This window comes from Saccopteryx bilineata, chromosome 3, assembly GCF_036850765.1.
Source record: "Saccopteryx bilineata isolate mSacBil1 chromosome 3, mSacBil1_pri_phased_curated, whole genome shotgun sequence".
Lineage (NCBI taxonomy): Eukaryota > Metazoa > Chordata > Mammalia > Chiroptera > Emballonuridae > Saccopteryx > Saccopteryx bilineata.
Genome location: NC_089492.1, coordinates 102499366 through 102515502, shown reverse-complemented (window position 1 = coordinate 102515502; position 16137 = coordinate 102499366). Strand labels below are relative to the sequence as shown.

Sequence of the window (16137 nt, the reverse complement as noted above, 5' to 3'; positions counted from 1 at the left end):
CGGCCAGGGCACACAGGAGAAGCGCCCATCTGCTTCTCCACCCCTCCCCCTCTCCTTCCTCTCTTCCCCTCCTGCAGCCAAGGCTCCATTGGAGCAAAGATGGCCCAGATGCTGGGGATGGCTCTGTGGCCTCTGCCTCAGGTGCTAGAATGGCTCTGGATGCAACAGAGTGACACCCCAGAGGGGCAGAACATCGCCCCCTGGTGGGCATGCCATGTGGATCCCAGTCAGGCACATGCGGGAGTCTGTCTGACTGCCTCCCCGTTTCCAGCTTTGGAAAAAAGAAAAAAAAGAAAGAAAAAAAAAAAGCACCATGACTTTACGAACACACTGTATATGATTATACAGTGATGTAGTTTGGGACATTTTTTTCCATTGAAAAGGTTTACCAGTTTATAAGAGCCCATATTAACTAACTATATAATGTGGAAATCTAAATTGCCCAATAAAAACCAGATAAAGGAATTGATTCGAAATGGTGGGAACTGACTTTTTTAAATGGTCAGAAAATATATGAATGAGTATATTTCACACAATAAAGCATTATATAGGTGGTGTTTCCTATTGTTGGTGATTTATATACTTTTTGCAAAACACTCACCTTAAAAAAATCCCTACTTATAAAAACAGACCATAGATACAGAAGACACCATTACTCGGACAAGGCCTACCCTTAGCCTTGAGAAACCACTTCTGAGAAGTGTTAAATGACTCTGAAGTTATATGACTTGTGAATAAAAAGTTATATGACTTCAGCTTCAACAGTTAGATGACTGGCAATTTGGACAGATTTCATCTCACAGATGGTAAGCACAAGTGAGAAGACTGAAGAGGCTTCCATGTAAAAGTCACTTCTGAAATGCCCTGGATTGTCAGCTCCCTAAAGTGCACTGCTCACAAAAATTAGGGGATATTTTATAACTTCATATTCATTTTGAAATATCCCCTAATTTCTGTGAGCAGCATACATGCCACAGCTTCACTCAAAGCCTTCGCTGTCATTTGGAACAAAGCCCGAGTTATTGGTAGTAATGCTTTTTAAACTCTAGCATGCACAAAGAATAAACTGGACACTTCAAAAACAAAAACAAAAAAACACACACACAGATCCTTGGGTCCCACCCCCCAAAATTCTGGGTCTGTAGGTCTAAGCTGGGACCTGAGAGTCTGCATGTCTAAGTAGCTCTCAGAGGTGCCATGTGGCTAAAGATCAGACTTCGAGCAGGTTAGGTTGGAACCTTCCCCGGTCTATCTCCACTACTTCCTACTTAAGATGAACAACTTGATTTCTTTTCACATCGCAACCACCTCTTGCTCTTGGTCACTTCTGAACCATCCAGGCAACTCTGCTCCAAGTCCCTTTTCCCCACATATCAAACACTTCCTCTTTCCATTCTCCTCCTCTCGGGCGACGCCTTTTCCAATGAAGACTGCATTTACAGAACTCTTCCTCTTGAGAATGCATGGTGGTACTTCAAGCACTCATGTGAGCATTAATCATATCCTATATACATTATAACCTTATACCACTGTTAAGGGGCTAAGGTTATTTAACTCTGTTATTTTTCCACCCTACTTCCTCAATTGGCCTTTTCTCAGTCCTTGAGAGCAGGAATTATACCTTGCATATATATATATATATATATATATATATATATATATATATATATATGAGTCAATCAATAAATAATGACTGACTAATGAGACTTATCCATCAATATAGTTAACACAATTTTGGTTTTACTCAGCTAAGATTGCTTAAATCACCCAGGTGGGTGAGCACCATTACCTTTAGACAACCCAACTCAACAATGCTTCGTGGTCTGGGTTCCCATAGCAGCCCCTGAGGTCTCTTTCTGAATCCTTTTACTGAACCTAACAGAGTAGGCATGCTAATCAGACGGGTGATTACTTAAGCAGCTCAGTGAAATAGATGACTTCTCTTCATCCTGGATACAGGCCAGCTGAGGTTTATACACATTCATGACCCTTCTTTTAAAAATTCCATAGGGGGAACCTACCCACTGATGATGTAAAGTGTAAGCAAACCACCAGAGTCTCTCACAAACAATGAAAACAAAAGAGATTTCAATTGTCTTCTGACTAATCCCCTAATTAGTAAAATAATCAGTGAGTTGGTGAGGAAACTCTGCTTTCAACCACAGTATTATGTTTAAAATGTGTAATCTTTTGCAATACTGACCTACAAACAATCTAGTGCCAGGAAATTTTAAACAAATGCCTGGAAAAGGGATATATTTCCAGATACACATGACTTTTACTGTTTCTCTACTTGGTGTCAGATTCTTGATGTGCCGAGGAGGAGGAGAGCTGAGGGTGATGAAGTGAGATGGTTTCACCAGGACGGGCAGTCCCGCAGCCGTGGCTCCCAGACTTGGCCACCTGCACTGGGAGGCTGGCACGTTAATGTCCTAAGTGCCAGTCACTCGCTGGCAGCCATCTGTTGATCTTCCCTGAGATGCAAACCAGTGTCGCCTCCAATTTGTACACTGTTCATTCTCTGCCTTTCTCTCAGAACTCCAAGGCACGTCTACCCTTGAAGTTATAGCTAGTGTTTTATTTTGTACTGTGGTGTCGAGGCCTAACTCTGAATATTGACTGGTGATGCAGAAGAGCTCACTGCCCTGGGCTGGGCTGACAGTGACAGGTGTCTCCTCACCTCGGCCCTAACCACCTGTCCCGGGCCACCTCTGGCTCTCTCGGGGCCCTACACCACTGCATTAGTACCATTTTCTTCTCTTGAAATCAAACTGTTTGAACCAAATTATTTTGATAAACAAAGACTCACTATAGAGTGCACTTCATCCATTTGGCATTTGTTCACATAGGGTATTGGGGTATCTTGAACAGCAGCAAACTGAAGATTTATTTTTCTAAAGGAAAGCACTGCTTGGCCACTTCATTGCCAATTCAAATGCAGGAAAATTTGCAAACTAATTTAAGAACACAAATTTTTAAGCACATGGATGGTACCTGTCTATTTAGCAAATGTGCTAATTAAAATTACCCTTACCTTTTCTTTTTTTTTTTTTAATAATGGAAAGTTCTGAGGAACTTCTATCTGGCAACAATTCATTAGCAGTCCTAATTCCTGTCCATGCCCAGAAGTAATATAACATCATCTTTTTTAACATATTCCATATAATTCAGATTTGCCACCAATGCTCACTCCCCAAATGAGTTTTTCTTTGCTGTGTATCTCTGTTTGGATAAGATAAAATTCTGCCAACTTGGTTAAAACAGAAGCATTGACAATAATTAGCAAGAGCTCCCCACCAATCCAAAGGCAGACTTCACCACAGAACTCACTCTCCTCCTCCTCTGCTCTGGGAAGGCCTCGACCCAAGTTCCCACATACTTACAACCCAGGGTCAGCCAGTGACAGCAGTGGCCTGGAGTCTAACAGCACAGCAAGAAATTTCTGCCCTGCTCCGATAATCCAAATGGTAAGTTAAGACAGACACAGACAGATAAGTTCAAAGACTATGCCTCAAGCACTAGAAATAACTTATTTTCACAGTCTACTTGGACAAAATTACTAGGTAATATAAAGTTTTAAATGAATAGAAAGAGGTCTAGGATTTCTAATCAGTGTACGTGGTCTCCCACCCCCTTTCCCAGAGACTGAAAAAATCAAGATGCAACCTACAGTCATAGCCCTAATTCAACCTCTGCTTACCTATTTCCATTCCTAAATTTGGGGGCAAAGAAAAGACGGAAGAAAGGCAAGATCTAAATTAAGGGAGGTGACTCTTATTACTTCAACATTTCCTTTGGGGTGACTTTAGCCAAGCCGGCACTCAAATGGGTATACTGGCAGAAACAGGGGAAACAACTCTACACAGGAAAAGAAGTTTATAAATCCTTCCCCTTTATCTAATATGGATTGTACAGGGCTATCTTACCTCCCCCCTGCAGAACCCCAAAGCCCGTTACCACTTCCTTGTCCTTCCTCTAGGGCACAGACGGCTACTCCCATATTCTCTCAAAGGAAATGACAAGTTAACATGGCTGTTGAGCTATCAGCACCCAGCCCTTTGGAATGTCTGTGAAGCAGTAATCTCTGGAGGGCTGCTGCTTCTAGATCTTTGCAAATAAGCAGGAGTTGAGGGGGGGAAGGAATGGGGGGAGAAAGGCAGCAATAAGGTCTCAGAAGAGACAGTTAAGACAAATCGAAGAGCAGCATCCCACAAGCCCGATATGCGTAAGTCAAGGGTGCCTTCGCTTCCCAGGAGACAACACCATCAGTTTAAGCATGAATCAACTGGTCTGCTCTATTTTCTAAACTTGCGCAAACACTTTCCTGGAATCAGCAACATGACTCAAAGCACCTGTGATCATTTATGGCTTGCAAATAGAATAAAGATATTTCAGGATAATTTTCCAATTATAACATTTTTAAATTTCTTCTTTTTATTTTGCTTATATTTCTGATCTCTAGTCACATCATACCTTGATCATTAATATAAAGCAAAGACCTGGCCAAAGTATATGATTCTAGAATAAGAGGTACAAGGGTTTCTGCTAAAATCTGGAAAGAAGTTATAGTAGATCTTATCTGAACTGTGGTCCTTACATGTAAATAATATTTGGCAATTCAATGGGAAGAACAGCAAATCATTTAACAAAATGGCCGTGTTCTTTTTCAGACTGTGAAGCTTAAATAAACCAATAATAATGATAGAAAGTCTGTTGGAAGAGTCAGAAAAAGCCGTTGTAGGAAATGACGTCTGTTTTCACTTGTTGGGAAATAGACTATTTCAAGAGTAAATTAGAAACTATAATAAACCCCATACACTGTTTCTCAATGAGATTTCTGGAGGTGTTACTACACCCATAGACACATTCCCTGCCCTTTGAATACTATTATAGATAAAGAGCATTTTTTCAAGGTTTTGAACAGCTGTCTCTCTCCTCTCTCTTTCCTCGGTAAGTAGGCATCTAGGCTTAAAAAAACTAGGAATTACATTAACTCCCCTATTCCTTTACCTGTCTGAATAAAAGAAGCTTGAATAATTATTATCAAATATACTCTACGATCCTAGCTCTGATGTCTAGAATAAATTAAGTAAAATATTTCAAAAAAAAATCAAGAATGTGCAAGGGTTACATAACTTAGAAAGTCAAGATCTTCTTCTTTATATTCTAGTTAAAAATGAAGAGCAACATCTGTAGAAAACTCAAGCTCACTATCAACAACAGTAGTGCCCCTCCTATTCCTCTGTCCTCAACCCAGGGAGATACATTCCACAGATCACAAACCAGGGACTTAGACAACCAAAGGGAGACAAGTTAGCATAAAGTAGCAAAATTCCACAATACTAAGGAGCCCAAAGAGAGAGCCCAAGAGAACTAGAAAAAAATCTGTAACTGTAACTCTGCCTCCTGTAGTAATTTATCATGCTGCTAGTTTTAGACAAATAAGTCACTTTGCAATTCCTACAATTTGTACTGTCACCTGAATCTTAGTATATAGCCAGCCTTAGAAAATGTTTCCTTGTATTTCCCTGATTCTTCTTTCTATCTAATCTAGAAAACAGACACCATTCAGTAAGACTTTGCTTCTGGGCAGGCTTCTGATGGTAATCTAAATCCCTTGGGCTATGATTTGAACTTTTGTTGCCAAGACTGTTCTTTCCATTGCCATGCAATGCCATTTTCCAAAGAAATCATCCGTGCAAAGAAACAGTTCATGTGAATTTCATGTGTAAATATATTTACATGATTTTGGGTGTCAAAGAAATAAGGCTAGAAGTGAACTTTTCTCATATAAGGCAAAATGTGTGAATGAAGGGTTTAAAGATTAAAACCTCATTATAGTCAACAACTCTTGTGCCTCAGAGAGGAACTAGGATTCTGTGAAGTCATTGGAAATGACGTCTCTCTCTCCTCTTCCCAGGTTATTTAATAACGTACATCTTCAATGAGTTTGTTAGGGAGATGCTGCTCCAATTTATGGAGGAGAGGAGTCACTAGCAAGGATTATTACAGCAAAAAGAACAGGGACGAGGTTTTGTCTGGCATAACACGGCAAATCCTTTCCTGCCCGTTTCAAGATGGTCACCGTTGCAGAACTTTCTGTCCTGGGAGCAAGTATGACTTCCATTTTCAAATACAGAGGAAAACAAACAAATGAGCCGCTTCACAGAGCCTCAAATAGCTTTTCTCAAAGATGGCTTCATCCCTCATCAGATGGGTTTTTGAGGGCCCAGACCACAGAAGCTGTCTGGGAGTCTGTGCTCAAATGTCCAGAACAATTCAGAAATTATTTCAGCTGTTCTCATTTTAGAAGTACAACAAAAACACCCAGTAGAAACAAACACATGCTTCTATGTATCTATTTTTAAAAGAGAAGCACCACTATGCCCCTGACTTCTTGTTTTTTTTCTGTTTAACTTCAAGATCTTGCTCACAAAAAATATACTGCAATACTGGAAATGGGGGCAATTACAAAATTTCTTCTCCTTGCATATTAAAAATTTCCTCATTTATCTTAGCCTAAACCATTTTACGTTTTTGTCTGCTCTTTTTGGCCCTGGATCAAATGTAATAACCAGTTGCTATTTCATCAAAATCCGTTGGTTCTATATTGACCTTCTCGGTTCTACCTTTCCAACTATGATCACCCTCTAGTGGCAAAAGAGGTTAACTGCAGGCTACTCCACAATTGGATAGTAGAGGGAAAAACATGACCAGTTTTTGCCCACTAGACCTTCTGATACGATGTCAAAGATTACACTTAGAGCTTGAAAAACTCTGCTTGAAGATCTGCATGCTATTTTTTTTAAATGTAAGAAAAACCTACATTAATAAGCTGAGTTTTTACCCTTCAACTCCCAGTTAAAAGAATATGGGTAGCAAGGAGGGGAGTGGCCAATCCAAAATAAAACAAAAAAGTTATTACATTACAAAGAACCTCCGCCATCATCTGTCTGATTTCCCTATGTATCTTAGTTCCCACAGTGTGTGTCCAGTCCCCAACTCCCAGAGAGAGTTTTAGAGTCACCGCAGGACTTCCTTGGCATGCTGGCTTCACATCGTTTCCTAAGGGGAATGCTCTGTGTGAAGAGGCTGACTAGATCTGGTAAGACACACCCACCCAGGGAGCGCCCTGGCGGGGACAGGCGTGACCTGTCACCAGAACACACAAATTAGCCCATGCACTGAGACAGCCTTGGCTCTTAAACCTCTAAATCCCTCTCCTCGGCCAGAGGATAGGGACCTGTCTGTCTTACTCATTTCCACATCACCAGCATCTAGTACGGCTTTATACTGAGTAAAAGAGCAAGAAATATTTAGTATATGCCTGAATAAGAGCAAGACGCTGAAAGGGTGCTCAGGAAAGCAAGTGCAATGCTAATTAAGCTCCACGAGACTCTGACCCAAGGTCCTGTTGTCCCCTGACACTTAAAAGAGGAGATTTTAAACTCTATTGCAGGAATCTTATTAGTCAAGGAGTGCACAGGGGGCCAGCCGCCAGGCAGCCTAGTCCCCGGCTCCCTTGAATAAAAGGGGATTCCCTTCTGTAACTTTGCAGAGTGAGTGCTCTGTAGGTTTCATTCTGAGAAAAGATTCTGTTACTATAAACAGCCTGAGATGACTGCTCTAGGCCACCGGCCTCAGCAGGATAACAACAAATCAGAGAGAACAAAGTCTAAACACATTGCAGGGGGGAAAGAGATCAAATAGGACACAATTAAGAAATAAACTCTGACTGTTAGGTTGACAGGATTAGATAGAGTATTCCTTGGGTTACTGGGATGCACACTCAGATGCAGACACCCCCAATGTGAGCAGGGGTGAACATCGCGTAAGCACACTGAACTATTCCCAAGGCCCATTCCCACTGCCCACTGTGAGTCAGTGGCATCGGAGGGAAGGACTGCTTTGTGTGGCAAATGCGAGTGGGAACTGTTTGCCTCTCTGGTCTTGTCCATTTCCCTCTGGATGTCGTCTCTTTCTCAGCGTGTTTGGGGGCTGCCCTGGGCAGTAGAGCTCTGAACCTTAACCCTCCACTGCTTTGCCCAGACAGAGTCTCCTCTGCAGCAGGCATCATGAGAGCTTGGAGTCTTCTCTCCAGTGGGGCAGGTCCTTGGACTGTCCAGGCAGCGCTCACGGAAGGGAAGGGCTGCCTGACCTTATGTGTAGGGGTTATACATGACCTTGCCTCATCAGTTCCTCTTGCTAACTTCAGTGGTTTTTTTTCTGGGGGGGGCGCTGAAGCCACATTCCTAAATAAAATTATATGGTCTTTAGAGTAAAGATATACCACAAAACTACTTCTCCCAGCATTTAATAGTACACAATTCAAAGCTAAAAACATGCTCTGCTGTTCTTTAATAGAAATACAGAATAATTCATGTTCCATTAAAGCAATGCCTTTTTTCCCTCTAGTCCTTTTAAGGTTTGTTTTGTTTGTTTGTTTGTTTGGTTTTCATTTTTACCAGACGTGTGGTAAGAGTGCAAGCACATGACCCTGAGTATAAGGCAGTAAGGAAATGTCAAATTAGTGGTAAGAACATACCCTCGCTGGCTAATCTCTAAAATGTTCAACATCTCTTGAATTTTAGTTTATTTAAGAAATAATTCAGATATCATCCTAAATGAGCTCATTACAAGTGGCGAGCAGATGGCCCAAACCAGACTCGGGGTTGAGAACCTTGGGATGCCCAGGCACAGGGGCAATAAGCAAAATGATGGCACATCTGCTCGGAAACATCCACAAACCCACTGATCCCTGCACAAGCTAAGTAAATTCCAATGGTCTCGGAGATGAATTTTTCTGAATCACATTCTGGGTTAGTCAGTTTGTAAGTTCTAACCGATGACTTACAGCCACGTGGGTTACGTAACAGAGCTGAATCACAAGAATTATCCCGGCTGATGCAATGAGCTAAGGAGCCGAGGCCACTGGACTCAAGAAGTTTCAGAAGAGGAATTTATTGGCCAAAGGAAAACAATCGAAAGTGCAGGCAAACAGGCATTCATACTATTTTATTTCACTTAAATGTATCATTCTGAGCTATAGTGCAAAGGGTCATTCAATGGGACCATAGCATTTGGTGAGGCTTTTAGGACACGTGGAAGACTGGAAGCACCTGGGTGTGTCCTGCTGCGGTGGGAGCCCAAACCTCCTCTCCCCAGGTGACATGCACAGTGTGTCCTGCAGTGACATCTTTGCCACAATTTTCTGACTGGAAACACCTCTGGCTTTCCCTTCCCCATGGCCTGCTCCCTCCAGGACAAGGTTGTGGGATTTAAAATCCAGACTCTTTGGCTTCTTCAGCTAAAGTTTGGTTTGATCAACTAAATATTTAGCATCTTAAACAATGAACCAGTTCCTTTGGAAACATTTCATTCCATCTCCACACAATGAGCACCTGGCCCCCAGCCAGTCCTGTTCCAGCTTTCCAGAGGCTAGAGGGACGGGGTGGCCAGCTGACCTCCTCTTGTCCTGACCTGCCACTTAGCCCAGGGCATTTGTGTCCTGTCAGAAGAGAAAGCTATGGTCACCCGCTCCCCTCAGAAGCTACGATCCCCAGTCTAACTCCTGCGTGCGCTGGGGTAGGCCACTTCACCTCACAGGAATCAAAGTAGATGATCTCTGCGGTTCCTTCCAGCTTGAACTGCTAGTGCTGATAAAGGCACGGCTTCGGCCCTTATTTTGCTGTTGCAAACTGCAAAGTGAGGGCAAACCAGCGGCAGAGGAAAGGGAACTGGGTTAGAAGGTAACTCCTGAGTTCTAAATCTAACTTTTGCTTTTTATCTGTTAATCACGTGGTAAGCGGACTCTTGCCTCCATGATTTGGCTACTGTCAGAAGGGTCACTGAGAATAATCCTAACAGAGACATTTCTACTCGGCTCTTCTCACAAGTGGTTGCCCTTCTGGTCCTCACAACAGCCTGGCCAGGGAGACCAGGTAGCTATATCTAAGTCTCCATTTTTGTGGAGGAACAAGTTGAACTCCTGAACACTTGAGTAAAAAATCACACACACACACACACAAACACACACACACAAACAAAACAACACAAAAGACTGTAGAGTTGAGCCATTTAGCAAATGAAAAGAAATTTGAAGAGAGAAGCTTTGTTTTCTTATCCTAAATCTCATTCTCCTTCTAACACTTCATAGTAATCAGTTTATCAGCTATGTTTTTAAAGAGTCCTACTTCAGGAGGGATGGGTGGGAAGAAGATTGTGTTTTCTAGATTGTTGCCACAGAATTTCTCATTCCACAGCCCCCGAGACCTGCGTGGGCTCTGGGGGCCGCAGTGGGGCCCTGGGACTCTCAGGGTTTAATCACTGAGGACAGGGCAGCCTCCACATTGTTCACAGGAAGATTCTCTCTGGAAGTCCTCAGCCACCGTGTGAGCAGTCTGGCTGCCCTGAGGCCACCACGGCTCTGAGGAAGCCCGAGTCAGCCCATGCAGAGAGACCACACAGAAAACTCAGAGACCTCCCCGAAAAGAGAGAGGCCCAGGAAGCTCCCAGCTGCTGCAGCCCCCAGTGTTCAGACCAGCACCTGACGGCAGCCACCGAGCCGGGCCCTCACGTTTTGAGCCCATCGCCTGCGCAGCCCTGGGAATCACAACAGTTCCCAGTCCCCGCTGTCCATCGGGGCGGAAGTGCCTTCACCTGCATTATACACTGGGGTTTTCTCTCTATCAGAACCAATTCTCACTATTACTAAAACCATGAATTCCACCATTAAATAAAATAAAATTTAAAATATAAAATTTAAAAAGAAAGGGTGTAACAGCTATCTTTAAGAATGGGAGCAGGTAACTTTAGCCCAGCCACCACCCTTTGGAAGGATGTTGTGATGAGGGCACAGTCTACCTCCAGACATGACTGATATGTAATAGTTATATTCAGATGTAGAGATAGTTACAATGCATAGTAAAGCTCTGAATGAGCAGCAATAATGATTTAAGAGGTAAAGATCTAAAATCTGTAAACACCTAAATTCACTAATTGCTACCAATTTCTGTTGATCAACACAATACCTTTTGAAAAGACAAGACGAGAAGATTTGGGGTAAGTGCCATGCGATCCCTCCAGGTCACACTATGGGAGGAACAGTTCAGCACTAGACCTCACTAGGATATATTAATCCCACCTAAAAGTTACTGGTGCTTAGCTCACATGGGGGCATGGGCAGAGAGTCAAGTGGGTACCGAGATCCGTTCTGGTTTCTATTTTTGGGACAGATATTGGAAGATTAGGGACACCCAGAAAATCAAAAATTTCAAAGAGATGGGCCTGCAAGTCACTAGATGTAATAAAGGAATAGTTTAAAGAATCAGGGGTATTAATGTGAAAAAGTAAGATTAAGATAGAATGTAATTGTTGTTTCCAAATATGGTCACAGCGAATAGCTACTGAGCTTCTGCAATGTGGCTTTCCAGATGTATTCCTCTAAACAGCTTGTTTCCATTTTATAGATGAGGAAACTAGGGTTACAGAGTGTGTCTGTGCAGAGTCAGGACTCAAACCCAGGAAATCAGGCTTCTGCATCCCGCTTTTAACTACAAAAACTGGAATATAAAAATTAGACTTACTGAGCATTGTTCTAGAGAGTAGAACCAGAATTGAGAATGGATGTCACAGCAAGGCCAATGCCAATGCCAACTAGGGCTCACTGTTGGTCAAATAAGCTTGTGAATATGATATATGTTTGCTTGCTTATAGTTTGTATTTGGTATGGGGGACAGGCTGTAAGCAGGCCCGGTCGTTTTAGCACTCTCATGAGGAATCCCATTATGCCTCAGATAAGTGACTTTGTATTAGACACTTCCTTATTTGTATATTGGATTAAATGCTTTGATTTCTATACTATAAAGTGGGGCAGACCAGGAGCTTGCTCTCTCTCTCTCTCGGTTCCTGCTATCACCATTGCAGGGGCCTCCCTGATCCCTTCATGGGCAAAACCTGCTTTTCTCTTGTCTTCTCTTGTGGCTTGCCTGTCTTGGTGAGACACCAATAAACAGAATGGCCCACCACCCTCCAACTCTGCCATTTCTTTACAGTCTGCCCGAATCCAATGGGAACCTGCATGTGAATGGCCACGATGGCAGCTCCTGGCCTTGCACTCACAAAGGAGTATTTTCTATCTAGCAGGGGTATCAAGTAACTGACAGCTACAAGGTATGGAGTAAGCTTTCTCTTGCAGAAAATGCACAAATAGAAGCTATCTAACAGCTTTCGACGAATTTTAGTTCAGATGGAGAGACCAAAATAGAAGATTTCTAAGGGAAACCTTTGAACCCTGGGATTCCGTGCATGGTTGAAATTGTGGAGATGGTAAAATTGGACAGGAGATGCCCAAAGGATTGAAGGATTTTTGTTCTCTTGTAATGGTTTCTAACACCCTACATATGTGGAATGTGAATCCTCAGTGGGCAGGGGCTGGTAAGTAGAAAAACACTAGATGAAGTGATATGGAACTTGCTGTACAACCTTGAACAATCACTTAATGTCCCTGAACTGTAGCTTCCTCAATGATTGAGTGCAAGCGATAAGAGGCAGTACTGGGTGGGGTGAGGAGCCACAGTCCTCTCTCTAGACACCTGGCCTGAATTTGTGCCCAGCTCTTCATCTGAATAGCTGCAAGTCACAACACCACTTGTGCCTCAATTTCCTCTTTTGTGAAATGGGAGTGGTCACAGTTCCCACCTCCTAGGGCTGTTGTGGGAATTCAGTGAGTTAGTAATTTGTCAAATGCTAGGATCAGAGTCTGGCACAGACCAAGCAGGATATAAGTGTTAGCTAAAAGGAAGGTGATGGAACTCTTCCTAGCTCACCAGGAGCTTGTGAGAGTGAAAAAAAAAGAAGGAGGAGGAGGAGGAGGAGGAGGAGGAGAAGAAGAAGAAGAAGAAGAAGAAAAAGAAGAAGAAGAAGAAGAAGAAGAAGAAGAAGAAGAAGAAGAAGAAGAGGAGGAGGAGGAGGAGGAGGAGGAGAAGAAGAAGAAGAAGGAAAGAAAGAACTATATATAGTAAATAAGAAATAAATTTGAAATATGATAAGAAGGAGCTGTTTTATGTTAAAAAGTAAGCTCCCTTATAACATAGTAAAGTTCCTTGAGGTCTTTCTCTCTCTCTCTCTCTCTCTCTCTCTCTCTCTCTATATATATATATATATATATATATATATATATATGGAGTAAGCTTTCCATATATATATATATATATATGGAAATATATATATATATATACATATATATTTAAAAAAAAATTTTTTTGACAGAGACCATATCAGAGAGAGGGACAGATAGGGACAGACAGACAGGAAGGGAGAGAGAAGAAAAGTATCAATTCTTCATTGCAGCATCTTAGTTGTTCATTGATTGCTTTCTCATATGTGACTGGGGGACTCCAGCAAGTGAGTGACCCCTTGCTCAAGCCAGCGACCTTGGGCTTCAAACCAGCGACCTTTGGGCTCAAGCCAGTGACCCCACACTCAAGCTGGTGAGCCCGTGCTCAAGCCAGATGAGCCCATACACAAGCAGGTGACCTCAGGGTTTCAAACCTGGGTCTTCCATGTCCCAGTCTGATTCTCTATCCACTGTGCCACCACCTGGTCAGGCTACATTTTTTTAGACTACAAATGTCTAGTGGAGTCCAAACAGTGAAAGAATGTTTCTTCCTCAGATGAGGAGTTCTCACCATGTTTTCACTATTTATTTTTCTCTCACATCCAGTTATTTCTTTGAAATCACTGAGGTTCTCGACAAAAAGCTAATCTTACACTCCTGCGTAACCCTTCCTGTCAGCACCTGTAGCCTTCAACATTCTCATCCTTGTAACTTTATAAGAAGTTGGATGGCAAGCTTTACATTTAGGTTTATGATCACCTTGAGTGGACTTTAGTACATGGTGTGGTTTGCCATTTGTTCAAAGAACCATCCTTTCCCACATTGAATAACCTTGCCACTCTTGTTGAAAATGAACTGACTATAAAGGTAAGGATTGATATCTGGACTCTCAACTCTGTTCCATTGATCTAGAAGTCCACCTTTATGCTGGCACCACACTTTTAATTATTGTAGCTTTACAGACAGTTTCAAAATCTGGAAATGTGCATCCTCCAACTTTGTTCTTCTTTTTTAACATTCCTTTGGCTACTCTGAGTCCTTCGAATTTCCATACAAATTTTAAGATCAGACTGTCCATGTCTGCAAAGAAGGTTGCTGGGATTTTAATAGGAATTAGTTGACTATGTAGACTAATTTGGGGAGAAATGCCATTTTAATAATATTGAGTCTTCTAATCTATAAACATAGACTGTTTTTGTTGTTGTTATTTATTCCAGAAGAGAGTGAGGCTTTGACAAAAGGGAAGAAAAATGGGAAGAGACATCTTCAAAATGTGCCAGCCTGCCCCCAAATTACTCCCAGGACAGGATTTTGAAAAAAAAAAAAAAAAAATCAAAACTCTACCAGGAGTTCTTTCCACGGTGAAAGAACTTTTCAGTGTCCTGAAATTACCCCCAATTACCTTTGGAACGTCATCAAAAGGCCACTGTTGTGGGAGCAGGAGGGAAGAGGAAACAAAATCTTTGTTCCTTCGCAAGCCCCAAGATCACACCCAATATTTTCTAATCCATTCAGCTCACTAGGGAGGGGCAAGGAGAGAGACTGGAGGTGGGAAAGGCAGGAAAGGAAACCAAAAGACTAGAAGTAATGTTTCCTCTCCACTACAACCCACATGGTTGATAGCCATTAAATCCTGAGCTGATTAGAGAAATCAGACACCTTTTAAGGAGCGGAACACCAGAGCCTAGGTGTGCCCCAGGACGGGCATGCAGGGACGGCTCCAACAGCTTCTCACGGCTGGCTCAGGGATTAGGAGGAAGACTGTTGACTTAAATTTCAAAAACTCTACAATCACAAAGGGCTCATAAGAGATTACCAGTGCTGGAGTCTTGGTGGCAGTGCCTCTGTTAAGCTTTCCTCCTTTGGCCTTTTTCTTGTGAAAGGTAAACATGATCTAAGGGTCTTAGAGTCATGATGGGGAAATAGAAACCACAGGAAATTAATCACAGGACATAAAATGGGAGGTCCTGAAGACCTAGGGTCGTGTAAAGCGGGAGGAGTTGGGCAGAGGGAAGCCACGAGGGGAGACCAAGCCAGGCTTTCTAGAGCAGGTGGGACTTCCCAGAGCACAGAGCAGAAAAGCGGAGGGGAGATCCCTCAACCCTTGATCACACATGGAATCCAGGGAGAGTACTTTCTCATAGCTACAAGGAAACCCGAAGGTATTTCCTGCAGTGGGTATAAAACCTTGCCCCTGACCAGAATACTTCTCTGGAACAATTCAGGCTTAAACTGGCTTGACTTCTCAAGGCCTGGACTCTGGTCTGTTGCAAAATGTAATATGTTAAGGGCTTTGCACCAATCCAGAGCATGCTGTTCCATCTCATCCTATCTCAGACACTTTAAGTCAGCAGAGGCTTAAAGGATTTGTAGGCCTAAGAGAGGGCTCGGCTGTGTGCGCCGCCAGGATGGAGAGATACTGGAGCAGCACTGATCCAGGGGTGGGGGCTCCCACCATACTCCAGGCCCGTTCTGCAGCCAGTGACTACTTGGGAGTCTCCTAAGCAGAAACCCTGAGGCCCCTGGAAATCAAGAAATCGGGTAAAGGATGGGGTAAGTGAAAGACCAGGAAGGATGGGTCTGAAAAGAAAATCTGCCCCAAGCTCAGTCCAGAAGGGGAAACCAGGGCCTGGTTTTGTCCTCCTGCCCCTCCAGTTCTGACTGTAAAGGTCAAGGCATCTCCATTAGGGATTCCAAGGAAAGCCTGGCACTCTAGATGCAGGGAAGAGCCAAACAAATTGCTGCTTCTATCAGATACCACGGGAATGTTATACGACCAGGTCCAATTTCTATACTCCGTGGCTTTTACATGTGGAGGACTGCATTTTCTTTGGGAAGGAGAATAAAAACAAGATGGCAAGAGTCACAGGTCTGGCAGGATGACTAGAATTTCCCCACATAGAGAAGGCTCTGAGTTCACTGTCCTATTTGCACTCAAAGCCCAAAGTGTTTCCCACCTGAAGGAATGGCTCACCATCAGACACTGGTTTCCTTCAGCACCACCACAACCCCCACGCCAC

The 16137-nt window shown here is 42.9% G+C and overlaps 1 protein-coding gene across 2 annotated transcripts in view; it reads right to left on the bottom strand.

Annotated features, from left to right (window-relative positions):
* Positions 1–16137, bottom strand: part of PRKCE (protein kinase C epsilon) — a 513463-nt gene that overhangs the window by 99689 nt on the left and 397637 nt on the right. The window lies entirely within an intron of this gene.